The 16547-nt window shown below is 37.9% G+C and overlaps 1 protein-coding gene across 4 annotated transcripts in view; it reads left to right on the top strand.

The window, feature by feature from the left end:
* The window catches only part of PDE4D (phosphodiesterase 4D), a 1371497-nt gene that overhangs the window by 885534 nt on the left and 469416 nt on the right, over positions 1-16547 (top strand). The window lies entirely within an intron of this gene.

Raw genomic sequence — 16547 nt, 5'->3', positions numbered from 1 at the left:
GGGTAGAAATTTAAAGTAGATGACGACTAAGGAACATTGCCAGTCATAATTGAAAAACAATAGTCTTTGTAGATAGCATTATACAAATCCAGCCATCTGTATTAGCATGCGTTTCTAAAAGTATAGTGAATAACTGCTTAAAGTTCTGGACTGCATATTTGGCCTAGAGCTTTTATATGCTGGTTCGGATATTCCTAATTTATATTTGAGCGTTTTGGTCCCATTACTGGGCTTGGATTCCAGTTCCAGCAACCTACTGATGCACGCCCTGGGAAGCAGCAGGTCTTGGCTTCCATAATTGGATCCTGCTATACATGCTTTAGACTTGGATTGAGCCATTAGCTCATTGGCTCTGGTGCTAGTGTTGGCTCTGGCTTAGCCCCAACCAGCATGAACATTTGGCAAATGAACCAATGGAGTGGAAGGAACTCCCTGTTTGCCTATCTGCCTGGATAGGCACTCTCTGTTTATTTGTCTTACCTCTCAAATTTAAAAAAAAAATTATAAGAGCTCAAAGCTAAGTATTCTGGGTACATTCTTTTGCCATTTCGCTTGCCATCTTTCTAATCTTCAGTGGAACAAAACTTTAGGCCTCAGATCCTTCCTCTGCAAGATGAAAGAGGTGGGGAGTAGCTGTAGTAATTCTCATATCAGGTTGTGAAGAGAATGTGAAAGGGGTAATGTACTGGAATGTTGCTTGACATGTAGTGAGTGGTAGAACTGGCCATTCATCTCAGACACAGAGTGGGGCATGTTTAGTGTGATACAATGTGAAGAACTTGGATATTGCCTTATTAGTGAACACTTGTTAGTTCTTGTCTTGAGATCTAACACTCAATTTATTCATCTCCACAACAGGATGATTCTAGTCTGTTCTGCAGAACATTTCTAAGAATATGAAGAAATGGTTGCTATTGTGAGGGATAAACAATACCAGCTCTCCTTCTCTCTCCACTTTCTTAAGATTGCCCTAAGGAGTAAGGGGCCTTGTGCACTGTGCCAGGTTATGTGACAATTGCTTAAGAAACTGTAGCTGTTGAAAGAATCTTGACTGAATTTAAACTGCAATATTGCAACAAGGTGGAGGACTCCAGACAAGGGGAGAGTACAGAGAGGGGTTAAAGAGAATCCCAGAGCCTATAAAACTGTGTAACAAAATGAAATGTAATCAATAAAAGAAACTGTAGCTGTTGTTAGGCCCTATATATTTTTTTCTACCATCTATAAACATTATATGACAAAGACCTCCATGAGAGTCTGATGGAGGGAGGGTTAATTATCTTAGAAACTATAGTCCCTCCAGGTTTTCCTTTTCAATTCTTACCTTGCCTTTTATTTATTAAATAATAGTTTACTATACTTGTTCTTAAAATACTAACTCCAGGCTTCTTATGTTGTATTATTTTTTCCCAGCTAGTGACATAAAATAATTTAGATATCTGTTTGGAAAATCTCATTAAGGGTTTGTTTAAATGTTCCTCAAAGTGTTATATAATATTAATAAGTACACGTTCTTTCAGAAATTAGTCCCAAAGAACATCTTGTATCCAGAGCAGGGCTGTAAGGATGGAGACATACAGTTGAGAAGCTTTGGTTATAAATCTTACACTGTCTCTTAGATTTCATGAAGCACATAGGCAATCATTTCACAGCTCAACTGTGAGGAAGGGGAGAACTGTTCACGGTTTCAAGCTCAAAGTAGGAAGTTGCTCCCTGGTGGCTAGAAAAAAACAACTATCACATGGTATGATGTTGGCATGGAGACCACCCCCCCCCAAGTGTTTCTCTGGGGAGCCAGCAAAAGCTTAAGAGAGGATGCTTTAATTCCCTTCCCAGTTTCTTCTAGTGAGAGAGAATGAGACGATAGTCATAGTAAAGCTAGCAGTCAGGGAAGCAGTAAACCTGAATCAGGAGAAAGGGAAGGGCTTAGTGCCAAGTCAGAGAGAGACAGGCATTTAGAAAAAGAGAACCTTGGATCACATCAAATTTCGGGCCCTGAGAATTTCCAAAAATTTGTTTCCAAGCTTTTGATGTATGAATAGATATTATTTCAAATTTTTGTGAATTTATTAAAAAAAGAAAAAGCCAACCTTACAATTCATTATATGATGTAGCTTGACTGCAATAGGATATCCCAGAATCTTACTTTAAAGAAGAAGAAAAAAAAACCTGTACTGCAATATTAGGAAATTGAAACCTGTATTTTGTTAACCAGTTTCATGTTCATATCAGATAAAGTTGATTCTATAAATGAGCAGTTAACAAAAATTCATTGTTACATTTTTCTCATGGAATGCATCATGTTGATAGATTAAATCAGGAAGACATAGACTTGCAATGAGAGAAACCAAACTGAAGTTTGATCAGAATTTAGTGTCTGTCCATTTTTTTTTAAAGTGCACAACAGTATAGCAGCAGAAGGAAATAGCTTATCTCAATAGCCAAATATATTTTTAAGTGTGAGTCATTTCCATTAAAGTCAACTTAAGTATCTATACTATGATGTAATAGAACATTTTAATGCAATATGTGTCTGGGAAATTCTAGTCAGTGCAACGAATAGAAACATAAAATGAAAAGTGACTTTGTAATTCTCAATATTTTCCTGGCAGAGTAAAAGAGGAATTAGTTGAAAGGTTGTTAGAAATAACATAGAAAATCAGTGAGGTCACAAAATATGAAGAAATATATAGGGAAAACAATTTTCTAGAAGTAATAATAATTATTACAATGGAACATCAGAATAGTCAAACAATACATAACGCTTATACTATAACAGAAATTTAGTGTAAGAATGCATTTCTGAATAGTCAAGTCTTCCAGGCACCAACGCTAATATACTTGCTTATGAATGAGACAGTTGGATGTAGTTATCCTCCTGCCCCAGCCTTTGCTGAATCCATAGGTTTTGCAACAACAGATTTAACTCATTGCAGACCAGAAATATTTGTGGGAAACAAAGACTGTTAGAATTAAATAGACTATGTTACCTTGTTATCAATTCCCTGAATTATATCCTAAATGTACCATCTAGAGGTATATAGATTCTCATAGATGAGTTGTGTAACAGAGCCTAGAATATTGGAGGTGAAGTTACCTTGTGGTTGGCATCTCTACTCTGGCATAAAAGGAGAACTCCAGTGAAACGGCCAGTAGACCTCAACAATATGATCCCAGCTTTTCTACCTTTGCCCATACCTACAAGGCCACAATGAGCATAAATAGCAGAATGTTAAACTTGTAGCTGTTATGAAAGGCATGTACTACTATAATAAGAGGAGAAAATAGTAGGAGAGAAAAATAGAGTGGAAAAAAGGAAAGGGAATGGGTGGAAACCCTGTACCCACAAAATGGCTTTGGATCGGCTCAGCTCCGGCCATTGAGGCCACTTGGGGAGTGAGTCATCAGATGGAAGATCTTCCTCTCTGTCTCTCCTGCTCTCTATATATCTGACTTTCCAATAAAAATAAGTAAATATTTAAAGAAAAACACCTGTATCACAGAAAATAATATGAAGTAAAAATAAAACTCATTAGTTGATTATTTAAAATAAAGAATATAGGAATGACTTAACATATAAAGTCAAAAACAAATACTAAGCCATGTCTGTGATATTATAAGTTCATAGAAAATTGATATTATGAGCCAAATGTGTATGGATTTCAAAATTGTTTTGCATCAAAACTTACATCTTTTAATTTCATTTGTTTGTGACTGTTTTACTTTAATGTTCAGATTTGTTTGGTTGTGCATACTTTTTATAGTAAAAGTTTTTGATTAGGTAAAATTGTTCATTTTATTTGGACACAGTGTGACGTTTTGATACATGCATGCAATACGTACTGACAAATCGGGGTAACTGTAAATTCTTCTCGTTGCCATTGCTTTAGGATTGGAGCTTCAGAGCTCCTCTCGTTTAATCAGGAAAAATGAGACAATACTTGTGAGCTGTAGTCACCCCACTATACCATATAATACTAAGAGCATTTCATCTCTCCAATTCAAGCCCTTCCTCCCCCTCCCAACCCTGGCTGGGAATTACTATTCCATCTGCAGATTGCCACGTGTTATGTTTCCACTTAGGAGGTGTATATTTGTATTTGTTCTCTCTGTGTAACCTGTTTTGGTACCCTCCTATCTCAAATGACCAGATTTCATTCTCATAACTATGTAATATCTGATTATTTCTGTCTGTATACATGTACGCGCGCACACACACACACTTCATGTTTTTTATCCATTCATATGTTCATAGAGACATTGGTTGATTCCTTTACTGTTGTGAATAGTGCTGAAGTCACCATTCTAGAATATGTTTCCTTCGATGCAGTGCTTTCATATCTTTTGGATATGTACCTTGGAGTGGGATTAATTGATCACCATGCAGTTCTGTTTCTGTTTTTTAAAGGAATCCCCATACTGTTTTCCTTTGTGCTGTACTAATTCCTACCAGCATCATGTAAGAGTTCCCTTTAATAAGCATCTTTGAGAGCATTTGTTACTTTTAGTTGTGATCATAGCCATTCTAACCAGGGCTAGTGATATACTTCATTGTGGTTTTGATTTGCATCTCCCTCATAGCTAATCATATTGAGCATCTTTTTCATATATTTTAGAAATTTGTAGTTCTTTTAAGCAATGTCTACTCAGATCATGAGCTCATTCCTGAAATAAATTGGTCGTGTTTTTATTGTGGAGTGTTTTTGAGTTCAATCTATATTGTTGATCTATGTCTTTGTTGGATTGTTTGTGACTGTTTTGCCTCATCCTGTCAGGTATGTTTATTGTGCTTATTCTTTTTCTTTGCTGTGCAGCGGCCTCTTGGTTTTATATATATTGTCATTTATCTAGTTTTACATTGATTGCCTTTGTTTTTCAGGGGTCTTAATCCAAAGCTTTTCCATGTCTTGAATGTTTTCCCCCACTAATTTCCTTTTAACTCTTCCATTTTGGTATTTTCTGTCTCGAGTTGATTTTTGTGTCTGTTCAGTTTGTTTTATATATATTTGTATGATGCATAAGTCTGTGTGTATATATGTGTGTACAGTTTTGCATATTTGTATATGATGTGCTTATGTTTTGTACATATTTGTATATACATCATATATAGATATGTACACATATATGTACATATGTGTACAATTTTACAGGCACCATATATTGAAAAATGTGTAGCCTCCAGTGTACATTCTTGTCACCTTCATCAAAAGCTGATTGGCTGTATATATGTAGATCAATTTCTACATTTTTCTACTTTAAAGTATGACAATGCTATGTTGTTTTGAGTTAGATGTGTAGTAGTCTTTGATTCAGAAATTATGATGTGTTCTGTTGTATTTTATTTGCTCAATTAATTTGAGTCTTTTGTGGTTCCATCTGAAGTGTGGATTTCTTTTTCTATTTCTATAAAGAATCTCATTGGTATTTTGACAGGATTTGATTTGAATCTGTTGATTTTTTTAGGGGGTGATATGGAAAATCTAGAAATATTAATTCTTCATATCCATGAGCATAGAATATCTTTTCCATTTTTCCATGGATTCAAGTTTTCTTTCATTAATGTCTTATTATTTTTACTGTGGGCTTTCATTTCTTCTGTTAAGTTTATTGCTACTTTTTTGGTAACTATTTTCTTGGTTTTTCTTTTAGGAAGCTCCATATTGTTGTATAAAAATGCCACTTTTTATTGTTCTGCATTTTATCATTTGTATATTGTTTGTACCAACATTTTGGTGGAATGTTTATGTTTTTCCAGGCAAAGAATGTCATGAGTGTTTTGGATTGTTTCTCTGTAATTTGGATATTCTTTATTTCTTCCTCTAATTGCTCTAATGTATCCAGCAATATAATGAATAAGAGATATGATCTTAGGGGAAATCTAGGAATACCTTGGGGATAGGGAGTAAGGCCTTCAAGAGGCTCATGAAACATCTGCTGGGAGTGTTTGCCCATTCACTGTGACATAGGTTGTGGATTGGTTATGCCTGTGTAAGGGATTTGAGCATCTGGAGGTTTGGGTATCTGCAGGACAGCCTGGAGCCAATCCCCTACAGGTGTGACAAGATGACTGTATTAAGCAGAAGTTGCTTTGTTATGAAGTAAACAATCTTAAAGGCAAATAGCCTTTGCTAGTTAATGTGCAGAATTTATTCAGTTACAGTTAATACTGATGATTTTTTTTATTTGGGGTTTTGGTGAAAAATGTTAAGAGTTTATCTGAAGAAATAAATACATGGGAGAGTCGAGAAGAACCTGAAAAGTGACACATGGGGTAAAGAGTAGAGAGACTTAACTCTGTCAAAAGTTGCTGGGATTGGGACAGTGGTTCATGGAAATAATTAGGTGAAGGCCATTTGAAAAGACTATCTTTTAGTTTTGTTCTTCAAGCATTTTTCATTATATAACAGACTAAAGTAGAATTTTATTCCATGAATAAAGGGATGGCTTTTCAATAAGTGGTGATACGCAACTATTACAAAAAAAATACTTAAATTTTTCCCTAAAATTTGCATAAACTGAAACAGCAGCATTACTATATGACTATAGCAACCTAAAAGTAAGTTAGTTAAAATTATCAAAATAAAGTATGACTGGAAATTTAAATTTCAAGGCAGAGAAAAGATTGCTAAGCATACCACCAGAGATAGAAAACACAAACAATCTCATTTACATGAATACATTAAAATAATTAAATATGTTGAAAAATATATCAATGCTTTAAAAACATTGTAAAATTATTCAATATTTTATGTTAAAAATGCAATAAATATGATAGAAAGGTAAATGGCATTGCAGGGGATCTGTTTCCAGTGCTGTAAGAAGTTGTTTATTTTATTACAAACCCTTAAAATCTGCAAGGAAAATTCAGTGTTCTTACAGAAAATAAACAGAATCAATTTGGAAGGGGAAAATAGTACAATTTGTCAAAAATGTGAATAAAACCAAATCTGAAAGAAATGCAAATTAAACAGCAGTGGACTAGCATTTTCTCTAATCAAAACATTAAGAAGCAAAGCCAAGGTTAGATAACAAATATTGATTTCACTCAAGACATTCTTATTCATTCGTAAGGAAAGTAAAACTGAATTTACAAAAATAATAATCTTCAGAGAAGGTGACATAATAATAATTACCAAAGACCTTTGAAAATATTCTATGAACCAGCAATTTTACTTCTAAAAATTCCCCTTAGGAAATACCGAGGAATGTATGAAAAATCTGTAGCTTTGTTTATTATTGTGGAGAAAAAGATAAACTCTTCCTCCTAGAAAAAAAGACAAGAGGGAGTAGGAGGAGAGAAAGAGAAAGAAGAAAGGAAAGAAATGGAGGGAGAGAAGGAAACCAAGCCAGTTATCAGGCAGTGGGCACTGTGTGAATCTGTGAAGATTAATGCTTCTGAAAACACAGATGAACAATACATATTCATGGTATGTGAAAGAGAAAACAGCAAATACATAGAATGAGAGCCCATGGGGGAAAATAAGAAATATAATTTTTATAGAAGTTCACAGGAGATCAATGGAAAATATTACCAATTACTAACAGTAGCAGAGGCTTAAAGTATGATCGATGGTTTTCATATCCTTATGAAGTGACTCTAAGAAATGATTTCTGCATCTGTGAAACAAAGGTGTGAGACCAGATTAATTATAATGACTTTAAGCAATGGTGCTTCCTTATTCTGTGAGCATTAATGCTTCATACCCTTGAGAAAACAGGCTTTTTTTCCCGCTGAGCTTTTGAATCAACTAAAACTGGCTTTATCTTGATCTACCCCTCATTTCAGCCAAAAATTCAAATCCTGTTGTTTGTAGGTATGTAGATACATAATGTTTTGTTTGAAGTGGCAACAATGAAGAGTGACAAAGAAATCAGAAGCACCTCTTTTTATATTTTTTGCAAGCATGAAAGAAACTTGAAATATATGAAGAATATATGTATATGATAATCATATGATTATAATTATATGTTAAGTATATATACATATATGTATATGTGAACTCATTTGGTGCTCAATGCACCATTTGGAACCTATAAACCATTCTTGCTTTCAATTTCTAATCAAAGAAACCATAGGGGCTGCATTGCTTCAGAAAGTTTTTGTTGAGTGGGGATTAATATGTACTCTAATAATTCGGAGGAAAAAAAAACCACTTTGCTTTTATTATCCAATGTAGGTCATTCTACTATTATTTCTGACTAATAGTAAAATGGCAAAGTATGATATCCCAAGGGATTATTCAGCACCTTGTTGTGATAGAGAAATAAACAGTACATGATGGCTTTCGTTTGCTTCCCAATACTCAGTATTTCCCAGTGGTTATCTGAAGGCTTCATACAAGGTTAGCAGAAGTGGTTTCCAAAATGCTTTACCTCCTTCTGGCTTAAACTGGCGGATGTCATGAACTTCCAAGGGGGAACATATTTTATTTGCATTACACCACTAAAAGATTTCACCAATTACTGCTCTTTGTTTAATGTTGGTGTTGACATAGAGCCTTTTCCCTGAGGAACTCCAGGTGTTTTATAAAATCAGTCAGCAACTCACATCACAGCCTCTGTGTGTGAGAACACACACTGAAAATAATACCGATTCATGGAACCTAAGCCATTCCTGCTCATATTTCTGTTTGCCCTGTGACACAAACATATCTGCCCAGTTCCCTGAGAGAGTAGCCACAGAAAGCTCTTTTGGGGCATCGGTGAAAGTTTTTGTCTTGGATAACTAAACAAATTGCTATGACACACATGACAGACAACCTACTAAGCCGAGCCTACTCTAAGTCCAACAACTTGTGCAGTGAGCATCTCTCATTTTTTGTTAAGGTCTTTGTTTAGCTTTGATTTTGCTTTTAAATAGCTGAATGCCCACTCAGGTTGGGTTTTTGATTCAGCATTGAGTAAGTTGATATGGCTACACATCCAAGTCCCCAACTAGTTTTAGGAATTACTCAAACAATGAACTCAGTACTAAACAATGAAACCTTTGTGGCTAAACATTCTGAATTAGTGTTCTTATTAAGACATTATATTCTAGAATCTGGTTTACTTATTTGCTCTCTTCCTCTGAAATTGGGATTATTTCTAAATTGTTTCCTAGCAAGAGAAGATGTAAGATAGAGAAAAATGAGACTCTCATGGGAATTTTTTTTCTGATTTGCATCCAATTTAATTGAATTTTTTGTTAATGTCCTATTTAAGCAAAATACAGTGAATATGATTTTTATGTCTTTTTTTTTCCCACTAAGGGGTTGGGTTTTGTACAGGTAGAAGGAAACAAAAGACCCATATTATGAATGTGTGATAACATCCCAGCAAAGAATGCCACAACAAAGTAATGAATATCACACACAAGATCCTACCTTGACCTTTATGTTACCTGCGCACTTTTAGCTTTACAAGCCTCTTCCACAATAAAAGTATCAGTCACATTTTGTAACTGCATTAACACAAAAGTGAATATAACCTAAATAGTATTGTATTAATTTTTATTCAAACCAGAAAGGCATTCACACATTTTCATGGGACCTTCACAGCTGGGACTGTAGCATGTGCCTTTTTAGGTATAACTGTAAGATTACATTGGAAGTTGTGCTCAAGAGGAAATTTAGCTAGTTGCATTACATTTTCTTTGGAATTCATGTTTCTGCTTTGAATCTGTTTTTATTGTTCACCTGCATTGACACAAGTTCAGTGAAATGAAGTAGCGTTAGGGTTTGGAAAGGAAGCTATGTAAGTGGATGTTCTATAAGAAAGCTGTATCTGCAAATGTTCAGCTTGGGCAGCACAGTTATTTTCTTGGGTTTAAAGTTATTTTATTTAGTTTGCCAGAAATTTCCATTCTTCAAAGACTTGTGTTTTTTAAATGACTGGTGTTGTGAAAGGAAATGTCATCTTGATTATATTTACATTGTGAATTTGTACAGTAAAGTAAAACTAGAAAATTTCCATGCACAGATCACTTAGGGTTTCATTCACTGTACTTCCACAAAGCAAAATTGATGTTGGAATATTTTTCCTGTAATCCAGATGACAAACCAGCCTACCATTTAACCAAGTAAATACTCATTCATGTTAAATAAAAACTCCTATTTCTTCCACTGAAGCTGATTTTCATATAAACTTTCAGAGTCTAGCAACGGGTGGTTTTAGAAATCAAGCTAAGTGAGGTATCTGAATTTTGTGAACAGGACTTCTCTAAGACAGTCCTGATTGCAGTCTGGAAAAAACTAAGCTCAACACCCATTCTTGTGCCAAACACCACTGATGCCTTGTCATATTTTCTCCATGGGAAGTGCTGAAATTTAGGCATTTCTGGATTAGAAATGCAGTACTGTTGCTTAGTGGTTAAATGGCTTCTATTTACTGCTCACAGGTGTCTCACTATCTTTCAGGTGTCAGGTACTCTTTCAAGGATGAAAATATGTGTATGATGCTAATCCCATTTTCAAGGAAATTTATCACTAAAAGGAAAACAGATCAATGAAAAGTTATTAGAAACAGCTAAAGCACAGGAGTGAAACAAGGGCATAGTAGTGGTTTTGATTCATCTCTGTCTCTGAGTATTCATTTTTCATGTAATTGTATATTACATTTTAAAATGAGGATATAGAATACTCTTCTTGCGTAGGTCTGGGTGTACAACAAGTTTCAATCCCATCAACCATCCTTTTTTTTTTCCCTCTGGTCAGCAACAAGTTAGAAGGAAAATATCAAAGAAAAACAAATCAAGTGAGATATCTAGTCCCTGAATGAAAGAAGTTCAGATTATAGATATATTGAACATATTGAACACATATGTATTTCAGTCAGATTTTATACTACATCCCTGTGTATCTTTGAAACCAGCCATGGAATTAGAGACTGTGACTCCTCCATAACAAAGAATCCAAAAGCAAGACGACCTAATGGGCACTTGAATATTTGGATTCATTACCAACATTTTGTTTCTATCCATACTTGGGGGATGAGGGTAGGGAGCCATAGTATTGCTAGAAAATAAAGAGTGGTTTTGTTGAAAGGTAACACTTAGGAAACATTTTCATGCAACCTTGCATCTACAAATTGTGCCCACATACTGGTTTTATGTTGTCAACTTGGAGGAAATTACACTTAGGGTATTCATTAACACAGCATATACATTTGGATGAGATCTCTGCTAATTCACTTTTCTAACAGCCCTTAATACCTGCTGAGGAGATGACTTGCATTTGGTAGCATAGGACCTCCTAGTTCAACCCAGCCCTGTTGGATACGGTTGGATGCTGGTGGCTGTCACAATCTCAGTTTTGCTCTGAAAGTAACTCACAGTTATGGCTTTCTGATTCTGCTTTTTTTTTCTTTATTTTTTGAGAATCTTTACATAGTTAATTAGGACACAAAGGTTCAAGGGCTATAGGAATGTGGTAAGACTATAATTTTACATACTTCTTCTGTATCTGGGGTAAAGCGGGAAACAAAGGCAGAAGCCCCACCCAGCCTCCCACCCATCCCAGGTCCCTGATGTGGGGCATGCTCCGAGGGTCTTGCTCAAGTGGTTTTGATAATTCAACAGTTATAAATTTCTGCTAATATTGCCATTTCAAGAATGATGAGGTCTCTGCATAATCCACTGATTGACATAGTTCAACTTAGAGTATCTGTTTGCCCAGATTTTCACTGCCAACACATGGCTGGGGTAGTTGATTGATTTGTTCTGCCCTCTGTCCTCTGTTGTGGTACCAGGTGTCCTCTGCAGGTTCTGAATGACTGCCATATCCTCCATGTGCACCTGGGTATGCTCTCCACTGCTCCGTTTGAGCCTCTTAAGAGGCTTGGCTCTGGCACTTGTACTCCATGGCAAACCATGGAAACTACACTTCTCTTCATGGTTAGGGTTCTGAGTCTGGCAATTCAATTAAGAAACTCTGTCTCAGGTGATCCCAGACCAGATTCTTGTATGTACTTGCAAGTACAGGGCCCGGTATAGTCTGTCGCCCCAATCAGATGGTGGTTGCAATTGATGGGTAGGTTCTGTTTCCAGCCCTGTCTTCCACTGAAATCAATGGGTGTTGTAGTTTAGCCTGATTCTGCCCAGCACGCATTCGGCCCTCACATAAACCATTGGGAGCTGCAGCCTAGTCAGAGCGACCCACAATAACCGCCACAAGACCTGCCCTCTGCTCTGGTTCCCGTGCTTGCCAGTATGCGCAGCAGGCTAGTCCAGTCTGTCCCACATCCCATTCAGCTTTCATACTTGTCAATGGGCAGTGAAGCCTAGTTCAACCTAACCAGCTTCACTCTCCAACCCTCATACATGCTGGTGGATACCCATCTGCCTAGCCACCACTGCCCCATCCTGGTCCTTGTGCTCCATAAGAGGGAGGGATTCTGCTCATCTGTACGATCAGCAGAAAAGGCAGTTTCTCATCAACCTCACATGGCCAAAGTGGGTTTATGTCTCATGCTGACAGATTGAAAGGGTCATATCCTGGGTACATTTTCACCAGGAGCACTTATTGCCAGACTGGGTGTGGGGCCTCTCTTCCAACGTTTCTACTCTGCCTAAATTCAAAGCAACTGGGCTCTTGGCAGTCTTGTGACTTTTGCCCTCTGGCATGGATAGAACTAGCGTCAACTGGGTAATTCAATCCTTGAGATCCCTCTTCAATGAGTGAGAGAATCCAGAAACTTGCTGCCAGTTGCCTCTTCCAGTGCCCAGTTTTCTTTGGTGCAGTGTGTAAAATGACGATGGTCCATTTCCACACCTCCTCTCCTGTCACGAAAGGATTTATAGTCTGCATGCCCCAGTTTGTGAAGCTAATGTGCAGCATTTTGTTGCCACAGGCCTGTGAATGTTTAGACTTGTGTGTTTATATTTCCAGGGCTACAGTTGGAAAATTAAGAGAGCAAACAGATGGCAAAGAATTCACAGGTCAAGCTACTACTGTTTCCCTTAGTTAGAGGACTTATTTTATGTCTGTGTATTCCATTCTTAGATTCTCACATAGCTTTATCCCAACTCTTACTGCTTTTGTTACATGCTTTTAAGTAGATCCCCCCACCTCAAGAAGTCCCTGTGCAAGGGGTGTTTATGTGAAGTGATGGGTGAGTGAAGTATGCCTGACAAGGGACTGCAGAAACTTTCCCGAAATGAAAAGCCCTGCCTTGTGGGTGGGCACCTTTCCATCCAGACAGACGGGAATGTGGCAAGGCAGCCAGGAGACACAGGGACTTATGACCACCAGGACTGGCATCTACCTAGAAATATCCCAGAAGCTTGACTATGACTTTTTCTTCTGAATGAAGCAGCAGCCACTTGACCTCCCTCAACCTCCCCTCAATTCTTTGTTATTGAGTTATTGTCCTTCCACTTTCCACCAGTTGCCTCACAGAGATGGCTTTAAAAAGTCCCATGACCCACTGCCCCTTGACCATTTGAACTGAATAGAAATGATCAGTGAAAGAAATCAGGATGACATCAGTAAGTCCATTTCTACTTCCTTTGGTTCTTCCCTTCCAAGAATTTGTTCATTCAATCATGTGTTTGATCCTAAGGGGATCCATTTGTTCTTTTTGACACATAGCGTGAAGTGTTCTTAGAATGACTGCTGAGCATTATATTTGTAGCAGCTGTTCCACATCCTATATTGGGGTACCTGGGTGTAAGTCCCACCTCTAGTCCTGATCCAAGCCTTCTGCTCAAATGCATCCTGGGATGCAGAAGGTAATCACTCAAGTGTTTGGGTTCCGGCCACCCACATGGAAGATGATGGAGTTCCCACTTCCTGGATGTGGCTCCCTCAAATTCTGGCGTTTATGATTGTTTGGGGGAGTGAACCACCTGATAAAAGCTGTGTCTGTTTTTTTGCCTCTCCAAAAAAAAAAAAAAAAAGTAATTGCTAAATATGTTTGTAACGCTCGGTGTATTTAGTTGTTGTTCCTCCTTCATCTTTTCACCATATTAATTCAATCCATCATGCCAGCACCTGGATGGAGAATACTTCATTTCTCTATTACTTAATGATGAAAGCCCAGCTGGCGTTAGCTCAAATTATGCAGCTGGCTATTAATGGAAGAAAACTGCTCTGTCACTTCTCAAACATGAGCTGATTCAGCAGATACCTTCACTGCTGTCCTTCCTATTCTAGCAGAAGACAAACATAAATAACTCTTGCTTGGCACTGCTTGGCAGGAACTGTAAATTAGCTGGCGGGATGTCGTTTGTTTGCATTTGTGCTCTCTGCTCTGCCCTTCCCAGTTGGCTTTTATTTCTAGAAGTTTGGGCATTTCTTTCTTTCTTTCTTTCTTCTTTTTCCCCTGTAGCTTTAACATTATACAGTAGAAGAGAATATTGTCACCTGCTTTCTTGTAGTCTTGCTTACTTATTTTTTAAACAAAATTCAACAGATTTTCAAATTATAGCATATAAAAGACAGCACTACTCCTCTGTGACTTGGCTTTATTTTTTGCTATTAAACTTTACCAGGCTTGTGGTTATATTTTCAATGAAACTTAAAGATTTGTCCAGTAATTTTAATGTGTGTCAACATGTAGCATATAATACATGGTATGTCAAAAATTTTTGCTGCCTGCATTTTTAAAATCTTTTTTTTAAACATTTTCCATTTTTTATTAAAATTTTTGACAATCTTTACATACTTAATTAGGGTAAAAAGTTTCAAGGGCTATAAGAATGTGGGTAAGACTATTATGTCCATATTGTTTCCTTCATGTATCTAAGGTAAAGGGGGAGAAAAAGGGAAAAGCCCCACTCAGCCTTCCACTCATCCCAGGTCCCTGATGTGGGGTATGCTCCGAGGGTCTTGCTCAAGTGGTTTTGATAATTCAACAGTTATGAATTTCTGCCAGTCTTGCCATTTCAAGCATGATGAGGTCGTTGAAGAATCCACTGATTGACATGGTCCATCTTAGAGTCTCCACTTGCCCAGTTTTTCACTGCCAACATGTAGCTAATGTGGTTGATCAACTTGTTTTGTCCTCTGTCTTTTCATGGTTAGGGTTCTGAGTCTGGCAGATTGATTGGGGAGATCCCAAAAGAAACTTTGTCTGAGGTGTTCCCAGACCAGATTCTGGTATGTACTAGCAAGTACAGGGCCCAGCATAGTCCATTGCCCCAATCAGATGGTGGTTGCAGTTGATGGGTAGGTTCTGTTTCCAGCCTTGTCTTCCACTGGAACCAATGGGTGTTGCAGTTTAGCCTGATTCTGCCCAGCACACATTCGCCCCTCACATAAACCATTGGGAGCTGCAGCCTAGTCAGAGCGACCCACAATAACCGCCACAAGACCTGCCCCCTACCCTGGTTCGCCAGTATGTGCAGCAGACTAGTCCAGTCTGTCCCACATTCTGTTCAGCTCTCATACATGTCAATGGGTATTAATACTTAGTTCCATCTAACCAGCTCAACTATCCAAACCACACAGTTGTTGCCTCTCTGTCTAGCCACTCCAGCTTCTGTCCTAGTTTTCGTGCCCTCCAGTGGGAGTGGTAACCCGAGAGGGAGGAGCCCACTATTTCCCTCCCAAGCCACTCCCACTCCCGGATTATGCACTCTCCATGTGGTTCTGTGGTTTAACTTGACAGAATTAGCACCCAGTGCCAGCTTCTGCCAGCTGATGCTGTGGCTAAGCCCAACTAACCCTCACCCACTCTAATTTTAGTTTGCCCAGTAGGAACAATCAGCCCAGCCTGGCTTTTCCCTGTTCTAGGCCACATGAGGCCCACAGGTGTTGTAGCCCTGCTTATTCTGGTCTGCTCCCATCCCAGCTCACGCTCTCCATTGGGAGTAGCTGCCCAACAGGGGAACACCCCCCTCCACCCACACCCTATTCCTCCTCCTGGCTCCACCCTTTTCCTTTCTGGTTGTGTGTGCTAGTTGGGTCTGGCGGTCACATCCAGTACAGGTAACCTTACCTTGGCATTCCTATAAATCTTAATATATAGAAAACAATTTGGCATAATGAGAAGTTATAATATATTCAAAATGACAACTTTTCCATAAAATGAATTTCCATGCAGAAATGAGGTAGGAGAATTCTTGTGGGAATGCCAAAATAGTACATCAATTTAATCCTTTCTGGATATGAGATTTTACCAATTATCTTCTGTAAAAATATATTTTAGTATTAAGGATCTCTCCTGTGATCTTGCTCCATCCCAGTTTCTGTACTCTGTGTACAGTATGATGGTTGGGTACTGAATGACTATTCATTCTTGTACTGAGCCCTAAAAATGAACTTCAAGTGATAAAATCTTACCTGTTCGTAAGGAATGTGTGATTCCATAGGACTTCAGCTGACAAAGCCACAATCTGGCAGAAAAAATAGCATGAAGATATTAGACCTGTGAGGACTGGTTTGACCACAGAGCTACTCCTCTGAGTCACTAGGGGTGTAATATTCAAGGATCCTGAGGAAGACTGGCTTGGATTAAGTTGTCTATGGTTACAGAATTCCCAAAGCTAACAGAGGCAGCAAAACATTGCAGTGTGAAGTATCTTGATTTGAACATCTGTCCCAGGCTCTGGTATCTCAAGAGGTGGGTAA

This window comes from Ochotona curzoniae, unplaced genomic scaffold (genome assembly GCF_017591425.1).
Source record: "Ochotona curzoniae isolate NIBS_2020 unplaced genomic scaffold, NIBS_Ocur_1.0 contig_2754, whole genome shotgun sequence".
In the NCBI taxonomy this organism is placed as follows: Eukaryota; Metazoa; Chordata; class Mammalia; order Lagomorpha; family Ochotonidae; genus Ochotona; species Ochotona curzoniae.
This window is presented reverse-complemented; position numbering and strand designations above follow the sequence as displayed.